At 38.8% G+C, this 22,113-nt stretch overlaps 1 long non-coding RNA gene across 2 annotated transcripts in view; it reads right to left on the reverse strand.

The window, feature by feature from the left end:
- The window catches only part of LOC141571681 (uncharacterized), a 145,294-nt gene that overhangs the window by 24,898 nt on the left and 98,283 nt on the right, over nt 1–22,113 (reverse strand). For both annotated transcript variants that reach the window (XR_012496662.1, XR_012496661.1), the window contains exons 2-4: nt 20,712–20,815; nt 19,386–19,513; nt 17,150–17,256 (exon numbers count right to left, since the gene is read on the reverse strand). This is a non-coding gene — a long non-coding RNA (uncharacterized LOC141571681). The remainder of the gene's footprint in view (nt 1–17,149; nt 17,257–19,385; nt 19,514–20,711; nt 20,816–22,113) is intronic.

Consider the following 22,113-nt stretch of genomic DNA (forward strand, 5'->3'; position numbering starts at 1 on the left):
TTTTGTCTAGTTTTTCCATAGATTACATCTAACTTTGATCAAATAAAATATGTAATGCTTAATTTTAAGATTAGATTCAAATTCAATTCCATGGGGACCTAACTTTATTAAGTGCTTATTAAGATCTAGGGAAAAAATGATCTCATTTCAGAGGAACAAAATGCTTGACACAAGGCCTGCTCTTTGATGAAGCTCTTAATCAGTGCTATCAAGTTGTTCTTGATGGGGAAGGGTAACAAATCTAAGAATTAGTATCTTTTTATTGCCACTGTTCTAGTCAGATATATCATAGGAATAATAATAATTATTAGTATACTTATAATGAAACAATATGTAATTTGTTTCATTACATATTGTTTTGTATATAATACAAGTATTTTGTGGGTCTCATTTTGTCATTAGAAAATAAGCATACGTATAACTCAATCTAGTAATATAAGCTATTTAGATAACAAGACTTGATAAGAGCCTAATATTGTATAGTGCACATTATAATTATAAGCTCAGTAAGTCATACTTACAAGCCCAGAAGCAAAAAGAAATGCAGGTGAAACCATAATGTTTCTTTAAGGAACTTTGCCTTTCTCTCAACAATTTATTTCTGCTACCCTACTCTTCTTTCTTTCTTTGTTTCAAAATTGTCTAACTATTGCTGACAATACCTCATTTTATCTTTGTTCTTTTATTTCCATTGACCTTTTCAACATATGTATGTATGCCTGTTATATAGGATCTGAGAGTGGTATGTGCTGAAGGCAGTTTTTTCTGTAGCCTTAGTAAGGTAACATGAGAAGCAGTCCAAGAGCCAGAAAGTAAACCATGGCTGTGACCAGGTGACCAGTTGGAGTCCATTCCCCACATCATTCAAGGTCTTTGAGACTTGCAGTGACAGAAGCCCTTGATGTCTTTCCTCAGCTATGACTCATAGGGCAGCAGTGCCCAGGGTTACCTCGTCAACTTTTCCTTCTTCACCCGAGCTCAGAGTCATTTTAAGTTTCATTCAAGATGGGGGAGATTTTAATGGCAACTAACTCTGCCAAACCAACTATCACAGTGAATTGAGAGTTCTCAGTTTAAAATAAACTGGAAAACACTTCATTCCTGTGGCAAGAATGTCCCGTCCAGTAAATGTCAAAGGTAATCTGCACTCCCCCTGGGTGAGCCAAGTCCAAGCCTCTACATTTTACCTGATACTAAGGCATCCTGAGATTCCCAGTCTGTGTACCCAAATGACCCAAAGTCACTCCTATGCCTTTCAGCAATTAAAGCCCACTCTATAAGAAAAATTACAGATGAAGAAAATCAAATAAGAATGCGCAGTAAGTTGGGGTATTTTATTCTTGATTCTGTGGTTCCCAAGAAGTGTCCCACATTTACCATTACAATGAGCCACTCTGTCGAGAATCAAAATATCAGGCTGATGCCTAAAATCTATTATGCTTCAAGAGTTTTGGGATATTGTGAACTCGTTTTTCTTGGAATGGGAATTCTTTAAGGCTCCTGTTTAAAGGGCATCCATCAGAATGTTTTCTTCAGAGTGATTTTCTCCTTAAAATTGCCTTTCGGTATTCTATTAGATTTAGTCTAAGTTCTCATTTTGAAATTATCACGTGCCTTGGGCATTGACTATGTCTCTAGGCAAACTCTGGGAAGCATCCCTCAAAGTACTATTAGGAGGTTCAGAGTCAACTGCACCCCACATTTACTTAGTGCTTACTCTATGCAAAATCCCATGTAAAGCATTTGAGTGTGTTTTCTCACTAAAGCTTCACAAATCTGGAAAGCAGCAATATTCATTTCCTTATAGATGTAGAAACTCAAAGAGAGAATGTAGAAACTTTTGCACTGGTTTGGCAGATAGAAAAGAGCTTATAATGAAAACTCTTCCATGCTCTCTCTAGTTCTTTTTCCATTCATCCTTTTAACTATACTACTTCCTCTTGTACTCTGGAACAGTTGTGAAGGCAAATTCAGTCCAGAGCCATTTTCAGCTGAAATCATAGTTTGATGCTGGATTGCTCTAACTTTCTTTGGTTTCCAAACTACATTATAGACTTTTCTTCTAGCAATGTGGAAAACCTTCCTAGTATTGCATGAATAAAAATGCCAGTTAAAATACAAAATCATGATTTTAATGCACGAATAAGTTGGCCAGAGAGTAAGGGGATTCCTTGGATGTCAGAAACCATGAGAAAGCACAAACCCTTAGGGGTAAGTAAACACTGGAGCCAGCATTTGCCTGGAAGATACATGCCAGTCATTAGTGCTCTGAGCTAAGTAGGCTTTAGGTCACAGACACCAACCTAAAAAACAGAAATCTGGGGAACAGTTTTCTAAATGGGTGAAGTAGAATAAAACCCACCCATACAGGGAGCCTATACCAATATGTGCCTCCCTCTGTCTCTCTAATGGGAACTCCTAACTTTAAGCCACACTCACTGCGTATGGATGTAGAGGCCTGAATTTATACCACCTATACCACCTATGTGGTCAAAAAGCAAACAAACAGAAAACCCTTAATTCAAAAATGTAGTTTAAAATGTTCTCAGGTGACAGTGCCCTCCTGTGTCCAACAGATGCAAAGGAAGCTCTTCTCAAGAGGATGGCACTTACAAACAGGTGTAGAGGTCAAACCAGAGCTCACAATCAAAAGGCATTAGAAACACACTGAATCTATGAGAAGATGATGCAATACGTGAACCACACAAATACTCTCCTTGAGCCAGTAGATATATATAGAAAATGGCAACCACAACTGAAAAATACACATTCTTTTCAAGCACACAGGGAAAATTTACAAAAATTAAACAAGTAGTAAGCCCAACAATGCTCAATAAATTTCAAAGACCTTGTAACATGAAAACCACATTTTATGACCACACAATTAACTTAGAAATTAAGGAGAAAATGTAACTAAAATTGCATATACACTAGGAAATTAAAAAAACATACTTCTAAATAATTCATACATCAAAGAAATTTTAAAATACTTAAAAGTGAATGCTCATGAAAAACATTTCTTAACAAACTTGTTGGCGACATCTACAAATAATATTTGGAAAGAAATTTAAGCCTTACATATTTATATTAAAAGAGAAAGAAGGTTGAAGATAACTGACCTATACATCTACTTAAAAAGCTAGAAAAAGAAAAAATAATAATAAACCCAAAGAAAATGGAAGAAAGGGAATAAATATAAAAGTAGAAATTAATGAAACGTTAAAAAATGACAGAGAAAATCAACAGAACTAGAAGTTGGCTTGTTTTGTTAAGTCTAGTAAAATGGATACATTTCTTGCAAGATTTATCAAAAACAAAATAGAGAAGGCACAAATAAACAGTATTAACTAAAAAGATTACAACTCCATATTTGCAATATAGATTAAAAGAATATTATAAACAACTTTTTACCAATTTATGAAAATTAAACAAGTGTTAGGTCGTAAAGCAAAAATTTAAAACACACTTCAAAGAATTCATAGTAAAATGACTACTTTAAACGTAAGCGAAATGGAAACATTCTTTAAAAATATATTAATTACAAGAGGAGGGAAAGCTTCCAAGCTCATTCTACAAGGCTACCATTACCCTGATTCCAAAACCAGTCAGAGACATAACAACAACAAAATTATAAGCCAGTACCCTTCATGAACATGGATGCAAAAATCCTCAACAAAATATTAGCAAACCAAATTCAGCAGTACATTATAAAGATCATACACCACAATCAAGTGGGATTTATTCCTGGGATGCAAGATGATTTAATATCTGCAAATCAATTCACATAAACAAAAGGAAAAATAAAAATCATATGATCATATCAATAGATGCAGAAAAAGCATATGACAAAATCCAGCTTCTATTTATGATAAAAACGCTCAGCAAAGTGGGAATAGAAGGAACATATCTGAAAATAATAAAGGCCGTAAATGACAAACCCACAGCTAACATCATTCTCAATGAGGAAAAGCTAAAAGCATTCTCCTTATGATCAGGAACAAGACAAGAATGTTCACTTTCATGACTTTTATTCAACATAGTACTGGAAGTCCCAGTCACAGCAATCAGTCAAGGAAAAGAAATAAAAGGCATCCAAATTGACAAGGAAGAATTAACTCTGTCATTATTGGAAGATGACATAATACTATTTATAAAGAACCCCAAAGATTCCACTAAAAGACTATTAGAACAGATAAATGATTTTAATAAAGTAGCAGGATACAAAATTAATATTCATAAATTGGTTGCATTTTTGTACACAAATACTGAACTACCAGAAAGATAAATTAAGAAAACAATCCCATTTACAGTTGCATCAAAAAAATAAAAATAAAATACCTAGGAATAAATTTAACCAAGGAAGTAAAAGACTTTCACTCAGAAAATTATAAGACATTGAGGAGAAAGAGTAAAGAAGATACAAATAAATAGAAGCATATACCATACTCACAAACAGAAAAAAAACTAATAAAGTTAAAATGTCCATACTACCCAAAGGAATCTAGAGTCAATGCAATATTTATCAAAATACCAATGGCATTTTTCACAGAATTAGAACAAATAATACTAAAATTTATATGAAACCATTAAAGACCTTGAATAGGCATGGCAATCCTGAGAAAGAAGAACAAATCTAGAGGTATCACACTACCTGATATCAACTATACTACAAGGCCACAGTAATCAAAACAGCATGGTATTGGCATAAAAACAGACACATAGATCAATGGAACAAAATAAAGAACGCAGAAAGAAATCCATGCATATATGGTCACTTAAACTATGACAAGGGAAGCAAGAATTTACAAAGTCTGTTCAATAAATGGTGCTGAGAAAACTAGTCAGATACATGCAAAAAAAAAATGAAACTGCACCACCTTCTTACACCATATACAAGAATAAATTCAAAATGGATCAAAGGCTTAAATGTAAGACACAAAAACATAAAACTCCTACAAGAAAACATAGACAGTAAACTCTCAGACATTACCCTTAGTAATATTTTTACTGATATATCTCCTCAGGCAAGGGAAACAAAAGAAAAAATACACAAATGGGACTATGTCAAACTAAAAGTTTTTGTGGGAGATTTAAGATGCCAGGGTACATAAACACTGTGCCAGCATCATTAATGAACACATTAAAATTACAACAACATTATAGAACAATCAATCTGGAGAACCATCTGAAGTCTAGCTGAACAGAAGGCCTATGACTGAAAATATAAAGAAAAAGCCACGTCGAGACTGACAGGAGAAGCAGAAATGTGGAATGGGTGGTTGAGAATCAGGAGGGATATCTCAGCCATGGAGGTTAGCCCCCAGAGGACTGAGGAAACCCACATCCCCAATCAGGCTCCCCAGCCTGGCGTACTGATGCTGGGAAGAGGAGCCTCCACAACATCAGGCTGTGACAAACAGTGGGGATTCCAACCATCCCGGTGGGACAGAAGGTGGCGGGAAACCCAGACATCCTCTTCAATGGCTGCACATAGACTCACTTACTCGCAGGAACTCACCTCGGGCATGAGAAGAGGGACAGTGACTTGGGAGACATCAGAGGCATATGGGGGAGCAGACTGAGGTATGTGCCTTCAGGGGGAGGACCAGAGGACAGTTGGCATTTCCCCTGTGTGAGGTCTTACTCCCATGCATCTGGCAGGCAGGGGCCATCATTCCTGTGTTGAGCCCATACCCACCAGCCAAATTTGAATCTTATTGGCCTGGTGAGCTGCACTGCTCCATCCGGCTGACTCACTGGGCTGCACCACCCAACACCCCAGTGCCTGAGACACTTTCTCCAGGAGTAGCCAGCCCTGCCCACATTGCACTCTTGCTTGGAAAACTATCAGAGTTGACAGGCCCCCGGTGGGTGGAGACTGGTCTCCATGTGATCTGAGACTTGCAGAGTTGCTCCAGGCTCAGCACTGGCACCAAATGAGGATTTACATTAACCTGGTGACCACAACTCATCCCACTCTAGTGACTCCCTGAGACCCATACCCAACTGTACCTCACAAGGTTTTATCAGCATTAGAACCTTAGGGGAGCCAGCAGGTGACAGCAGGCCTTGAGGTGTCCTGGATTTTTGTGGAGCTATCCCAGGCCTGGTATGGTTTGCAGACATCCTCAGTTCACACCGTGGCCTCTCCCACACACCTCCAGGTTTAGCACAGGCAGCGAACAACATGGATCACTTTGTAGTTCCTACCAGGTAGTCCCCAAACAGTCTCAGGCAGTGGGTAACCTGGGCCTGCACTGGGGCCCCTCCTAAGAGGCTCCAGAACCAACATACTTGGAGGCTGGCTTCAGACCACAGCAGAACACCATCCAATTAACCCCACAAATGGGACACACAAAGGATGGTCTAAACAAGCACCAGAGCCCACTGGGGTGAATCCCACCCAGTGGAGTAGGCCCTCCACATGGCAGCCCTTAAACTATAGACGTGGCCAAACCCCACAGCCAATCATCCTGAGGGTCAATCCCACCCACTGACATGACAATGGTAATCAAGGTTCAATTATAACAGGAGAACACACATAACCCACATGAGGGATACTCCTGGAGAACCCGGAGCAGGTGACCAGAGAGACTGTGCCACTGGGCCTCACAGGATACCTACTATATACGGCCACCTAGCAAGACTGGGAGACATAGCAGATCTACCTAATACATAGAAACAAACAGAGAGGCAGCCCAAATGAGGAAACAAAGAAATGTGTCCCAAATGAAAGAACAGGAGAAACCTCCAGAAAACAAACTAAATGAAATGGAGGCAAGCAACCCACCAAAGACAGAGTTCAGAATAATGATTATAAGGATGCTCAAGGAACTTAGCGAGAACTTCAACAAAGAGATAGCAAGCATTAAAAATGACATAAAATCTACAAAAAAGAAACAGTCAGAAGTGAAGAATACAGTAAGTGAAATGAAGAACTCATTAGAAAGAATCACTAGCAGACTAGTGAAGCAGAGGACCAACTCACTGATTTGGAAGACAAGGTAGCAGCAAACACCCAATCAGAACAGCTAAAAGAAAAAGGAATCCCATAAAGTGAAGAGAGTTTAAGAGACCTCTCAGACAGCATCAAGCTTAACAACATTTATATTATAGGAGTACCAGAAAGAGAAGAGAGAAAGCAAGAGATTGAGAATATATTTGAAGAAATAATGACTGAACACTTTTCTAACCTGGCAAAGGAAATAGACATACAAGCCCAGGAAGCACAAAGAGTCCCAAAAAAGATAAACTCAAACAGGCCCACAACAAGATACATTATAATTAAATTTGAAAATAAGACCCCATAACTCACACCATACCAAAAGCTAATACCAGGAAAATTAAAACCTACTTATGAAATGCAAACTATAAAGATTTTAGAAGATAATATATAAGAATTTAGGAGATAGTTTTAGATTAAAAAATAAAAGATTTTAGAAGGAGATGTTTTCATGGCTTCATGGTATGATAGAATTTTTTAAAATAAAAAAAAATCACCAACCACAAAGAATTGATCATTTTGATTACATTAAAATCAAGAAAGTAGTAAAAAGTAAGTCACAGAGTAGAAAAAGATATTTCCAACTTTTATGAACAAAGAACTTGTATCTAGGATACACAAAGAACAAATATAAATCCTTAATAAAAAGTCTAATAGAAAAATGAGCAAAGGACTTGAAAAGGCACTTCAAAAAGAGGAAATTGAAATGTCCAACAAACACCTGAAATAACTTTCACCTCATTAAGTAATCAAGAAATACAAATTAAAAATATAATAAGATATTATTTTATACTTACTAGATTAGCAAAAATTAATAACACTGACCATACTAAGTACTGGCAAGAATATGCAGCAAATACCCTAATACACTGCTAGTAGAGGATAAATTGTTACAAGCACTTTGAAAAAAATTGGAATTACATAGGAAAGCTGAACATGCAGCTATACCTTATGAGCCAGCAAATCTCATATGTTTCTTACCATAAGATTTGTATGAAAATGTTCAGAGCACCACTGACTGTCAGAGTAAAAAAAAAAAAAAAAAATCAACCCACAAATGTCTATCAATAGTAAAGTGAATGAATTATAGTATATTCCCAAAATGGAATATTATACAGCAATGAAAATGAACAAACTACAGCTATATGCATTAATATGAATGATACCAATGTAACACTGAGTGGGGAAAAAGACAGAAGAATTCATACATTAGAATTCCATATATTTAAAGTTCAATAACAAAGACACACATTGTTTAGGGATACACATATATGTTAAAACTGTAAAGAAAAACAAAGGAATGATTCACTCAAAATTCAGGCTAGTATTACCTTTGAAGGAAAGTAGGAAGATGGGATACTAGGAAGACAGGGACACTGAAGGTTTAAAAAAGGCTAATAATATTGTATTTCTTGAGCTAAGTGGTAGGTAAATGAGTGTTTGTGTTATTAGTCTCCTTCAGATTGTACATATATCTTATGTACACCTTTTTAAATTTATTACATATTTCACAATAAAATGTTTAAATTACACTATATACTACAGTAGTTATAAAGCTATTATCTGATCCCGTGGCCACAGAATAGACCCCAAACAGTTAAATAGCAAACCCTGCAGTTCCACAGTTAGAAGGATACATTTGAAAGTATAGCCCAAGAGATATACTTCAGTTAGTGACTTCAAAAAAGTGGGAGAGAAGTTTCCAGACGGTAGAAATTTCAGCAAGATGTGTGTGTGTGTGTGTGTGTGTGTGTGTGTGTGTGTGTGTGTGTGTTGAAAAAGTTGTGGCTGTCTATGAAACTCTTACCACTCCTGAGCATGTGCAGAGCACAGGAATAGAGCTTAGAGACAGTCAAGGGTCTGGGGAGGGTAGAGAGCACCACAGTGAAGGGCCAAGGTCATCCTTTATATTCCAGCCCTATAGGTATTTGTCTTGTGTGAGCAAATTAGAAACAGCAGTTGTAGTCATTATAGAAATACAGCTACTGATGACACTTTAAACTATGAGTTCTGAACAACTGTAGCAATGACAGTGAGAATTGCCACAATTAGGATATTCATCTCATTACAAGGATGTGACTGTTCAAACGAGATGCAGAGCATCAGGGAACACTGAAGATCAGACATGATCAGAACAAGATGATGAAAGAAGAGGGTGGTTTGAACAAAACCCAGGCATGGACCATTCCTTTAACCACACCGGCTAAAGGTTATGCTGATGGCTTATGGATGAGAAATTGAAAACAATATCAGATATACCACTGCATATCAGTACTGGTTTGTTAAGTGTATTTTCTCATAAGTGAATGTTTGTTTTATAAGCTGCAGAGCTTGCTCAGTGGTAAGGATTCAATCATTTTTAAACCCCTTTGTTACATTCATGAGTTTCCTAGTAAAAAAACAACAACCCTCCAGTGATTTCTGTAGAGATACTTATATAGGGTGGATCCAGCTAAGGGCTGTAATTAGAATTCTGGATGGCAACAAAGGATAAGCTGTAGCCTTCCTTGTAGAACGATGTCTGATCCAAAGTCCTTCCTACCTACGCAGACTTGCACATGGTTACTTTAACAACTTTTTATAAATAGTCTTTCTCCCCAGGTAACTAATGGCCTTCCCTTTGCTGTTCTTTCTACTTTCCTACTAATGACCACTAAAATCTGACAAATTCAAAATTTTGAAAGTCATCCAACTATTTAACTCAGCGCTAGAGTTTTGTTTTTTTTTTTTGAGAAACAGAAACTTCCAGATGTAGATAATTTATTTAAATTACATATCATTCCTCTAAATTGACGTGCGGCCAACTCACAATTATCCCCATTAACAGAGACGAGGTACAGCAGGCATAACTTAATTCCACGGATGATCAAGAAAGCTCATTTGCCTTCTCCTTTATCCAACTTTCACCAGAGTTACTAGCCAGTATGTATCTGAAAAGAGGGGTTCAAGTTTCAACTTTTATTTATCTTACTGTTCTTCTAGTGGGACTAATGAGTCACCAGAGTCAGGCAATAGGTGAAGGAGATCCAAGGAGAAGAAAATCATATAAGCCCTTAACTGGATAATCACTCTTGAGACAATAAACGCCAATGTGTTTTCTCCTTGATTTTAAGGTTAATTTAGAAACTGCATGTTTTTACTTTGGTTATTATGCCTGGATCACCAGATGTCCCATCATTGCCAGTCCTGTCAATAATATATCTATCAACATGTCTTCCATTTTCTTTTCTCTCTCTCTCTCTTTCTTCTTTTTCCTGTTCATCACCAGCTAGCCTTCTTTTACCCAGATCCTCCTTTTCCTGAATTCTTTACTATAGCAGAAAACATGTACACCCCACAGGAATAGGTATGGGTTCCAAAGATTAGTTGAGGGCTCTCAGGAGTGGAAAGCATCTCTTACCCCATCCTCTTACACCTCTCCTTTTCTTCCCACTTCCCTCTGATGGCAGTGGAGACAACTAATTTCTGCTGTGCACTAGACATATGCCAGACATTGGTGGCTACCCTCCATGCGTTCCCTACTCAATCTTGCCTTCAGCTAACTTCAGTATTAGTTTTCCATGTCTATTTTACAGAGGCCTCGAAGGGATTAAATTTTATTCTGCTACTAAGTTGCAGAGTTAAGAGAGATTCAAGCCTTGACACTTTCTACCACAAAAATGCTACCAGGCACAAGATACACAAAGAATTCTGGGTCCTTACTAACTTTCAATCTATAATTTTGTCAATGTATTGTGTTTCCCACCGTAATCTGCATGTTTACAGAGGAAATTTACAAATTGTAGAACATTACATTTTTAATTAGGAAAGTAAATAGAATAAACTTATAGTTTAAAGTATTTAATAGATATTAGAATCAATCTGGTTTCATTTAAAATACTTCAAGGGAATTTCAGAGAAATGTGAAGACCAAGGATTTTGTATATTTACTTCTGGTTAAGGATGACAGTATTATCTCCATTCCCTCAGAAAAACTCTACTAGACTGACAGCAAAGAGATTTTTTTAAGTCATAAACCCACAGAACCAAAGGAATAGAGGAGAAGATAGAAGCAACAAAATTATGGATGCTAGAAAGCAAATAATTAAGTGCAACAGACTTCACAGACCAATAAAGCGGACTACTAAATCAGCAGTAGAGAAAGACAAGAAGAAACAAGATTTACACCATAGAACTCCCAAGAGGCTCAGGAATTGGCAACACCCAGGACTTTTAGAAATAGGAGTGTAAGTAGAGCTAATAAAAGGAGTATTAATTGACAGTCTGTATGACATTCCCAAATACCTACTCCAATACCGAGAGCCAGCCACATGACTGCTGCCCCTTACTATGGAAGAAAACAAAAGTTTATCTACCAGAGAAGATAAAACACAGTGTCTCTGAGCTGAAGGACAGCAAGTCAGTTAACGTGGGAACACACTGAAATCAGATGGTGAAGTAAAAGTATTATGAAGAGCCTCTGCTCTCCAGCTCTCTTTCCATATTTGCCTTTCAGAAATCTGGACTATTTCCTCCAATAAGATATTATAATGTCCTTCTCTAGGGAATCTGAATATCCCAAGAAAGAAGCCTCAAATATATTAATATTGGAGCAGCCCAAGTAAAACAACCCAAGCGAATCTCCCTGATCTTCAGCCTGCAACTGGCCTCGGCAATATGCATAGAGCTTGCAGTTAGCTCTGTAGTCAGTGCCCTACCCTTAAACATGAGCAAAGACATGACTCTCCTAACTTTGAGGAATACCTATGAAATGGGAAATAGGAAGTCCAAATAAATAAGTACTTTAAAATCACATGGAGGAAAAAACCATGCAAGAAAAGAAATTTCATAAAAGTTATTGCTAATAATATTCTCAGAAAGATATCACATTCATTAAAAATGAATGATATGATGTTTAAAAAGTCAGAGACTATTTTAAAAGCTCAAATAAATTAGAAAGAAGATAGTATATGTGAAAAACTTCAGTGAAGAGGTTGCCTCCAGGACCTGCATCTTTAGGAATTCCAGAAGACACTCCACTGTGGCCAAGATCTGATGGCTTTCAACTGTCACCAAGAGTTCCCATTGATTTGTTCACTCCCCATTCAGTGCCTAAGGACAGGAAACCAGAGGGTAAATGGGAGCCCTTGCCAACTCTGCACACATAGGTAACAAGGAGCCTATGAGGGAAAGGCAGGGCAAGCTACATAATTTGCAGGTCCTAGGACAAAATTAAATGTGGGGCACCATGTTCAAAAACACAGGGAAATGTGCTATTAACAGTACTGAAATATAAAGTTTTTCTTTCTTCTGCGCTCTCTCTCTCTTGACTTGTTATGGTTATTTTATATTTGCTAAATAACGTCATTCTAAGTAGAAAAAAAATTAACTTTTAACTTATTAGCATAAATTTTACTGTTAATCTTCATATTGTGCAATGCCAGTTTTAAATGTAAATATAAGAGCATTTAACTCCTATGCAGAATTGCCAAAATTACTCAGTTTGTATTTATAGCTCATGCACGCACATATATTCAATTCTTATCGGCTCAGTGGAAATGCTACACAAAATTAACTCAACTATTTTTATTTCACTTTTTTTTTAATACATGCACATTCTACCTAAACTCTACCTTCAACTTGCTAATGAGTATGGAAGACTGAAAAGAAAAGGATCTATGGGTTGCCCAACTTTCTTTTTCCTTGTATATCATCATTTTCAGTGTAAGTAGTTGACTAACACAGGGAAGTCACAATGGCAAGAAAGAATATAACAGTCATTATATTTTTCAGTCATTTATGTTTCTTAGAATGTCATTGCCTTTTTTCTGTATACAAAGCAAGTTCTGGTTTAAACAAAAAGCATGGAACTTAGACGTATCAGTATCCTCACCTACTCATTTATAGACAGAATACACTCACTTTGTACTTGCTTTGAGTCCTACTGAACTCACATGACTCCTGGGTCCATCAGAACTCTCTGCTTCTTGGGCCTAGCAAGCACTATATAAGAATGGGAACAGCAAGGAATGTCATGGCAGACATGCGTATTGCACTTATTATCTTCTCTGCTGACATGCATCATTTGACTATCAAACTTCATTTAAGAAAACACAAGTTCAAAGATGAAATTATTGAGAATTTCAAGACCATGACAGCAGAGTATCAAACGAAGCATGGGTCTTTCCGAGCATGGGCCCTTGTGCAACTGCAAAGGTCTCACACCCAAGAAGCAGCATTGGGTAGGGGTTATATAACTCTAGCACTGGTAGCTAGAGAGAAGATCAGATTTGGTGTGAGAAAGTTTCCAGCTCTCTATACACAAATAGAAATAATTTCACTGAGTGTGCAAATGTCCAAGTCAGAAGGAGGAAGCCAATGAGGGTATTTGTAAGACAGACTTGAGCTGCTATGGACTTCAGGTTACTATGATTTACTTTGTATAAAACACATTCTGTTTGCCTTTATTTTTTGCATGTTAAATTTCTTTTTCATATATATATACATATATACATATGTATATATATATATCCAAATGGGAGTTAGTTCCAGTTGAATAAAGAAATGTTTCTGAAGTTTCATCAGTGGGAACTTAACTCAAGGAAAGTACGACATTCCAATAAAATAACTCAGGCCTTCATGCCATGGACTTGTCTAAAATCACAAGTGCTCAGGAATTGAGAAGGAGGCTGCACTATATCCAATTTATGTGCTTTTGTAATTTGTTCATTTCCACCTGCTTTCCAAGTCCTTGACCAGTTACTCTATGGAGAGTTCCAGCTGGCCACATCATCGCTAAATTCCACCAGTCATCTCAAACTCTCTTAAGATAAGAACCAGCTTGGGCATAGCCTCCATTGTACCCAGCTGGGGTGGAGCCTCAAGGCCAAGCCCAACCCAACCTGACCCACAGAGATTCTGGCTCCTTCCACCACACCCGGACCCAGACCAAGCTTTGTGCTATGGGACAATGGGTTTGACTTTCCAGCAGATACCCAGAGGTGCTGAGTAACACAGCCCAGAAGGGTGGGGGAGCTGAACCCTGTGGGGCAAACTTTGACCAACGAGAGACAAAAGACAAGAAGAAGCTAGCAGACTAATTTTTTTCCTGCACTTGAAGGATGGTTCCAGGGTAAAGTACTTCCAAGAAGTCTATCTAGAAATGAACCCACCGTCCAAAACACCAGGGTATGTTTTCTTATGGCCAGCTTTGCTAAATACCTTGTATGTGCTTTCCCTCGTTTCCTGTCTCATTTCCCTTTACTTCTCATCTGCTTTCCCTCGGTCTCTATTTCTAGTAAATCAGGGTCAAGGCACTAATCAATAGGAAAATCCACCTGTTAACTATCACCTGGTACAGGAGTCCTCTAGCTAAATAACCTGGCATAGAAGATAGATGTTCAGGAATTCAAAATGAAACAACCAACATTGAATCCTTTAATTTTACGGTGGACCTACTAGAAGCCAGGTACTACAAATAAGGAGAACAAGAGAATTTTAATTCTTGTGAAAGCTCACAGTCTAGTGCGAAGACAGAAACAAACTAGCAAAGTAAGTTTTGTTATAAATGTGAAGAAATTAACAGTGCTTGAATGGAAATATTGAAAGGTGTGGAGGTGGAATGTCCATTAATGAAATGGTCAAAAGAGGCACCTCTTAAGAGGTGACATTTAAGCTGAGACTGAGCAAGTAAGAGGAAACCTCTAAGCAAAGATCTGAGGATGGGGAGCACTTTAAAGGACAATGTGTTAAGTCTCAAAGGCAGAAACCAGGTTAGAAGGTCCAGAAAATAAAAGAAGACCTGTGTGTCTAAAAGACAGTACGAGGCGCAAAGACACCAGATACCGCTGGGGAGTTGGCTAAGCAGGGACTCAGTCAGGCCGGGCCTTGTCAGCAGTCAAATTAAGGAGTTTGGAGTTTTTTCTCATTTCCCTCATATTTGAAAATATAGTCAAATGCCAGGCTTTAAATTATACTTTAACCTCAAAACACCTACATGAGATATTTAGTCTTCAAAGTGTTAACTTTAAGGAGACATTGCTTTGCACAATATGATCAGCAAGGGTGATAAAAAGCAGGCATAATGGGGAAAAATTCTTTTTTAACAATGAGAACTTTGAATTCTGAAACAGAAGTTTCAGAAAATAAACAGATTCTATTTATTTTGTGAAAGTTTGAAGATGTAAGATATTCATCAACATTGAAGGTAAGAGCTTCCCCCACCACACCCAATTATTCTGTGCCCCCAGGGCCCAAACATTTTAGTCTCACAAGGGAAACCATTCATTTCCAAAATGGCCACCCATCTTCGCCTCCAATGATCACCAAATTAACTGAGTGTGACTCAACAAAAGCAGCCCTTCACAATGTCTTCAAACAACAGGACTTGAGATCTAATCCCTTGGATTAGAGACTCTAAATCCAGCCCTTTGATTTGGACCCTGACTCCATGCTTACTTGGGAATGCAGGATGAGAGGAATGGTTTAGAGATGTAAATCCCCTGCTGAAACATAAAACTGACAGCCTCCTCATCTGTCTGCTCCTTTCAGTTACCATTCCTTCTCTAGTAACGCCACTTGGAAAACTCAGGGACTATGCTTTTGTACAGTACAGTACCCCCTCCTTCAGTAAACCTACCCCAGATTAACTGGCACTAATACAGCTGTTCACAGCTGTATACAAGATGTTGGGGAGTGCAGCAGAGAGAGGGGCTATTATAGTTGCCTGCACACTGTCATTGCTTAGTAAGAACAGACTCCCCTCCTTCAGAAATGGCATGATAATGAAATGTAATAGCAGAGCCTCTTGGCAATCAATGCCATGGTGGAAATAAGTACACATCTCAGTGACAATAACAAAGATGGAATGTGAAACAACAAAGCCCTCTCTCTCTTGGCCAGAACTCTTGAGAGCAGCTCATTACTTTAACCTTTCCACCTTCACTAAATGCACAATTAGAAACATGCATTTCCATGGGCATTAAATCCATTTACTTGCTCGCTCTGCCCTCATTAGAACACTCAATGGGGCCCAATTAGCTGAATGGCCATAAACAGATGTTTGTGACTTGAGAAAACAGAAAGAGAATATTCTTGGAACTGAAAGAGAATGGAGAAAATTCGCAAACCCCATCTTATTAATTACCTGAAATCTAAAATTTTGGTTTTGACATGAGCCTATAGGTTTTGTTTTGGTATGAAAAACGTATGGTAAAAAATATGGAGTTCTCCTATAGCAGCAATCAATATTTCATGCGGGTCACAGAATTATTTTTTTTTTAATTTAGTGAATCTTTTAAAATTGAGAGATTTTGCAGATGGTCTGCATCCCTTAAAAAGAAGTCAAAAGATTTGGCAATAGTGAGCCAGGCCACTTTCCTGCTTGGCCACAATAAGCTGGAGGTATCAGCCTCTGGACGGGGAATAGGTGTTTTACACCCCAGCCACCCCCAGCACACTGTGGCCTCCTGGATCTGGCTCACTTCTCTTGTTCATGTTGCCTGTCTTGTGCCCATAAGGGTAGACTCACGCCTCTTACCAGGTTGGGCAACTTAATGACCTTCTCTGTGCCTAAGTTTTGTTTTCTTTTTAAATTTAAAATGGTTATAATATTCACCTACTGTGTTGCTGTGAGAATTAAATCACTTAAAACATATGTATGGTTAAGAATTATACAAGACACAAAATAAGTACTCAATAAATGTAGCCATGGCTTGGCCTTCATCCTTGTCATCATCATCACCACCTGTCCTAGGGAACATACCCCCATTGTGGTTCCCTAGGGTATGTCTGGGAACATACCTTTCATTCCTCCAAAGGAGAAGTCAATGCAATATAGTTACCACCAAGAGCACAGTCTATAATAAAGATGGTTTGGGAACAATTTTCACCCAGAACACCATGCTGAGAATTTCTCTTACAATTCTAGTATGATGTGAGCACTGGACTAGACACAGGGCAGAGAAGAAAAACTGTCAGAAGTAAATAATAGTCATTGCCCCAACCCTGACATCCTCACAGTGTATAAGGGTAGGCACCAGGGGTGTTTGAGCATGAATGGCATCACGGAGGAAATAAACACACCACTGAAAGAGGAACAACAGCAGAGTCCCCCGCATACTTGGCACATAAAGACAATTTGTTTTTGAGGAGCTCTCAGACCCAGACCTTAATTCATTTCTGCCCAGCATAGGAATCAGGCTTTTCTCCAGCAGAGGCCAGCTTCCCGGGCTTGTTTGCCTCAACACCATGCCTTCCCAGTGGTCTTCACAGCCCTGCAAGAAGAGGGGAGGATGTAGAGGTGCCTTACTAAAATGCACCTAGCAGGAGGAGTAGTTTCCTGTGCCTTAATTCATTCAGATGATTGGTTAATTTCACACTTTGAATACCTTCCAACTAGATTGAGTACCACCACCCCTCTCAGGGGCATTTACAAATGTGGGGGTGTTTTTTGATTGTCACAATGATATTACATGCTATTCACAGTGGGCAGGGGACAAGGATGTTAAATGTCCTATTTGTGCTCAGGAGAGTCCGGCACAGCTAACTAACGTCCATCCCAACCCCAATAAAAACACCAAATGATTCATTATTATTCCTGTTCAAATGGAACATGAGCAAAATCTGCACTGAAGCATAACAAGTACATTCTGATTGACTATGGTTAGTTAATATTTGATCCTGCCCCAAACACCGTTATCAGTATATAGTTCAGTTGAATTTTCAGCTATGAAAGACTATCAGTGGTGGCAACAGTGGTATCTGTTCAAGTTGCCCCCCTCTAACGTCACTTTTGTTCCTTCTTTGACATTTCTCAAGTAAGCCCACATGATTCCAAAGTTTCTTCCGGAGACTCCAATCCCCATTTTACATGGAGATACAACCAAAACCCTAGTACAGTAGCTCCTGCTCTGAGTATTGGGAGTATACCTTAATGAACCAGACAGATAAGACTGATGTTCTCATCAGACTCCCATTCTAGAAAGGAGAGACAAACAATAAGCTCGTAAGTAAATTATGAAAAGTACAAATCCTGACAATGAAAAGGGCCATGAGTGTGATGAATCTTTCTTTCCTTGCTATGATATGATACAATACTGCGTGACAGGCCTCCTTAAGTGGAGCCGTCAGAAACAGCCTCCCTAAGCAAGTGTCATTGGAGCTGATTTCTGAGTGACATGAAGGAACAGAACCCTCGAGAGCAGCTCATGACTTTAACTTTTCCACCTTCACTGGATGCACAATCAGAAACATGCATTTCCATGGGCATTAAATCCACTTGTTTGCTCACGCTATAATTTCACTCTTCACCATGTGAAGATGCATGGTGGGTAGAGCTTCCAGGCAGAAAGATCAAGCACAAAGGCCTGTGGGTGGGAGGAAGCAGGTGTGTTTCACGAAGAAAAAGAACACAATGCGGCTGAGCAAAGAGGGAAAGAATACAAGATAAAATTGGAGAAATAAGATGGGATCAGTTCAGAAAGTTCATGCACACCTCAGAGAGATGCCTGGATTTTATGCAAGGTGCTGTTGGAAGCAATGTGAGAAATGTTTGTACTGTGAGAAAATGGATTATAGGGAATCAGAATAGAAGCAAGGATACCAGTTACAAGGCTGTTGAACAAAATTTTAGATCAAATGCCTTCTAAACTCTACTTCAATTCTGAAAGTCTGTCTTGGCCCAACGATGTTATAAGAGGTGATGAATACCAGACAGAACCTAGAAAACAAATCTTGGCATCACATGACCAACTTAGGCCCATGTGTTGGCAGGATCTTTTTTCCACCAAGGACATCGATTCTCCAGAGAGACCACAAGGCCCCTGTAGCTTTCTGTCCCCATACTCTGCAGTCCTGTCCGAGTCCTGTGGCAAGGAATCCACTGTGGTACTAGTGTACCAGTTGTAAGGGTTTAAAACCAGAAGGCCTCTACATTTGATGTTTTAACCACAAATATTTCTAATTGCTTACAATGGATGCAAAATGTAAAAGGTATTGATTTTTCCCATTGTGATTGTTAAGCAATTTGGTTTTTTCAAAGTTTCCCCTTAATGGTCACTTTGAACAAGAAATACATTTTATAAAGTGCACTGTTCCCCTCCCCCAATAGCAGATGCTCCACATTCACCAAGAAACAGCATCTGGCAACCATTATGGCACTTGGTTCACAGCTGCTCATAGAGGAGTTAAAAGGACTATGAGGGAGGACCTGGAAATCAACTTTTTAACTCTTATTTTGATTATTGGTTGCTTTGGTTTAAAACTTGGTTACTTTTCATAAACATCTTGCATTAGGTACACAGCAGATCTTTCCCTGATCAAAGGCCATACTTTTTAATTTATGCTTCCATCCAAATGATCAACTTCCATGCCAAACAGAACTTGGCTTCTTTGTGGTACCTACCTCAGCTTAGACCTTTCTCCCATGTGGACATTTGGTTACCCTGGAGGAAGATATTCAAAGCCTTCCACCTAGCTTCCATGAGTTCTCATCACCAGCGCAGAGCAGACTTTCCTGGGACAAATAGCCTCCTGTAGAGGGCAAAATGATAATTGCTGTTTGCCAAATAGCCATGACATTAGTAGGAAACTCTAAAGAAACCCTTTAATGTTGACATTTGTCTAAGAAAATAAATAAGAGTAAGAATAACTTTTGACGTCTGTGCTCATTCAAAAATATAATCAGAGTTTGCACATAGCTCCACAGTGAGAGAGCTAAATCATGGAACAGAATAAAAACAAGAGAGGAAGGAAGTATCTATGTCACTTCCAGGAGCCAATCTCTGGTCCTCATGTCCATCATGACACTCCGGTTCTCCACTTTCCCAACTTTTCTTGTCGTTAACAGTGACCTTGTGACCAGTTTTGGCCAAAGGGACATAAGGAAGAATCTGCTATGATGTTTTAACTTTCCTAATAAAAAGTAACAGATGCAGCTAACATCCCCGCCTCTCCTCCCTGCCTTCCTGCTTTCTGCTTTGAACTTCAAGATGAATGCAGCTAGAGCTGCCTTGTGACCGAGAGGGAAAAAACGACATTCCCTTGGAGAACCACAGAGACACCAACCAAACCCCTGATCCTGTGAAGCCGCTGAACAAGGGTCAGCCATTGCCTACCTCCACACTTGTTATGTAAGAAAGTCCTATTTGATTTGAGCCAGGTTAGTTACATTTTCGTACTTGGCATTCCGTGGTCCCATAACAGATAAAGTCCTTTATCAGCCATGGGCCCCAGGAAGATGCAGAGCCCCTTCCTTCCCAGGATCCAGCCTGACATCTCCATAGAATATCCCTCCATCAAAATAATCTTATAATTTGTAAGCCAAAATTTACTGTTTCTTGGCACTAGCTACCAATAATGTCTGTGACAAATCTTGATTAGACTTTGCATTGGTCAGAGTCCAATCAGGAAATTAGAGTCCCTGTTAGGTAGTTTGTAGGAAGGATTTAATATCACGACATAGTTACAAAGGTGTTGGGAGAGCTGAAAAGCCTAATAGCATATGGTCAGTACCAAAGCAGGAAACTACAACCAGCCTGAGGGCTGGTGGGACGCAGGAAAGAGAGTGAGGGCTGCCCAACAGAAAGCAGCACCACAGTGGAGGCCGCCCAATGGGAGCTGACACTAAAGGAAAGGTCTGTCAGGAAGAAGCTAGAACCATGGAGAGAACACAAGATTACCTCAGAGGTCATCTGAAACAAAGAGAGAGGGAACAAATGCCCTGACTCACCCTTCCTCCTACCTCCCGGTCACCTTCCAATACCTCCCATCCGCTGAATCTTCCTGATGTCAGTTGGCAAAAGAGCCTGAGAAAGGTAGTTTTCAGCCATCAGCCTATCACAACACATACGGAGAAGAGCAGAAAGGACAGAAAATAGATTTGAAAGCAAACAGCTAATGACTAGCAACAACTTTTGCTGCTGTTAACAGTAACATATGCATAATATTAATAGTACCTCAATGACTTTTTACCCAACTACTTTCTTGGCCCCCATACATTCTCCAATGAACTTATAATAATCATAAAATGCTCATTACACAGGATGCCAGGGTTGGTGTTTCCCTAAGAGAAAAACATGCATTTTTCTTAATGTTTTCAGTGCAAAAGAATGAAGTCCCATTCTAAGCAGTTACAGGATTGAATTGTGGAACAAAAACAAAAAAAGAGTAAATAACCTAGAAGCATAATTGCTATTAAAATGGCCCCTTTGATTATACCAAAATCATCAGAAAAGAATTCCCCCTCGGCCTGACTTCATGATTATTTTCTTCTCTGCACATAAGAGAGACTTGATTCCCATGCTTTCTACCTCAGTGCAGAAGGAGGAGGGCAAGAGGAGGGGCAGGGAATTTCAACATTGTCCTACACGGAAAACGTAGGATTTGTAGAGTTGAAAAAAGACTCACATAAACTAAGGTTATATTGATAAGTGTTTTGAAATCCATGAAGCATTATAGAAGTAATACAAATAGATGATTAGATAGATGATAGATAGATTGATAGATTGATAGACAGCTAGATGATAGATTCTGTCTTCCCATTTCATTCTCTGATCTTATATAAAACATATCTAAAAAAAATAAATAAATGAGCCGTCAACCTCAGTCTGTTGCTCCAGAATGCTGAGTGTTTCATGTGGTGGCATGTGCTGCAGCCACATAGCTCTGTTCATTAGAAAGCCAAGGGCCTCCTCACATTTTCTTCTACCTTATGGTGCTACTCCTGCCCTCCTTCCTCCACTTTATCTCTCATTCAAACATGGTAGCCATCTACGGTGCCACCCCAGCTCCAAGCTAAAGCAGTCCTTTCTCTTCAACCAAAGCTGCTTTTCACATAACTTTCCTCAAAGTTTCTTCTTAACAACACCCTTCTTGAAATCGGGCACTCAGAATTAGACTTGATTAGGTAGTTGTCAGGTGGTCAGTTTAGAGTGCAGTGGGACTCACTTCTCACCGGGACACCTCTATCTGTAGAATCTCAGATTTTATTATGTTTTTGTCATGCATGGATCTTTTCCACAGGCACTGAAGGAACACTTGCAAGCACTTAAGAATACTTGAAAATCAATAGTATTCTGTAAGCGTAGGTTGCTATTGGTGTCATTTTTGTATTATTTCATGTGCTATCATGG

Source organism: Rhinolophus sinicus, linkage group LG05 (assembly GCF_036562045.2).
Source record: "Rhinolophus sinicus isolate RSC01 linkage group LG05, ASM3656204v1, whole genome shotgun sequence".
Classification (NCBI taxonomy): Eukaryota; Metazoa; Chordata; class Mammalia; order Chiroptera; family Rhinolophidae; genus Rhinolophus; species Rhinolophus sinicus.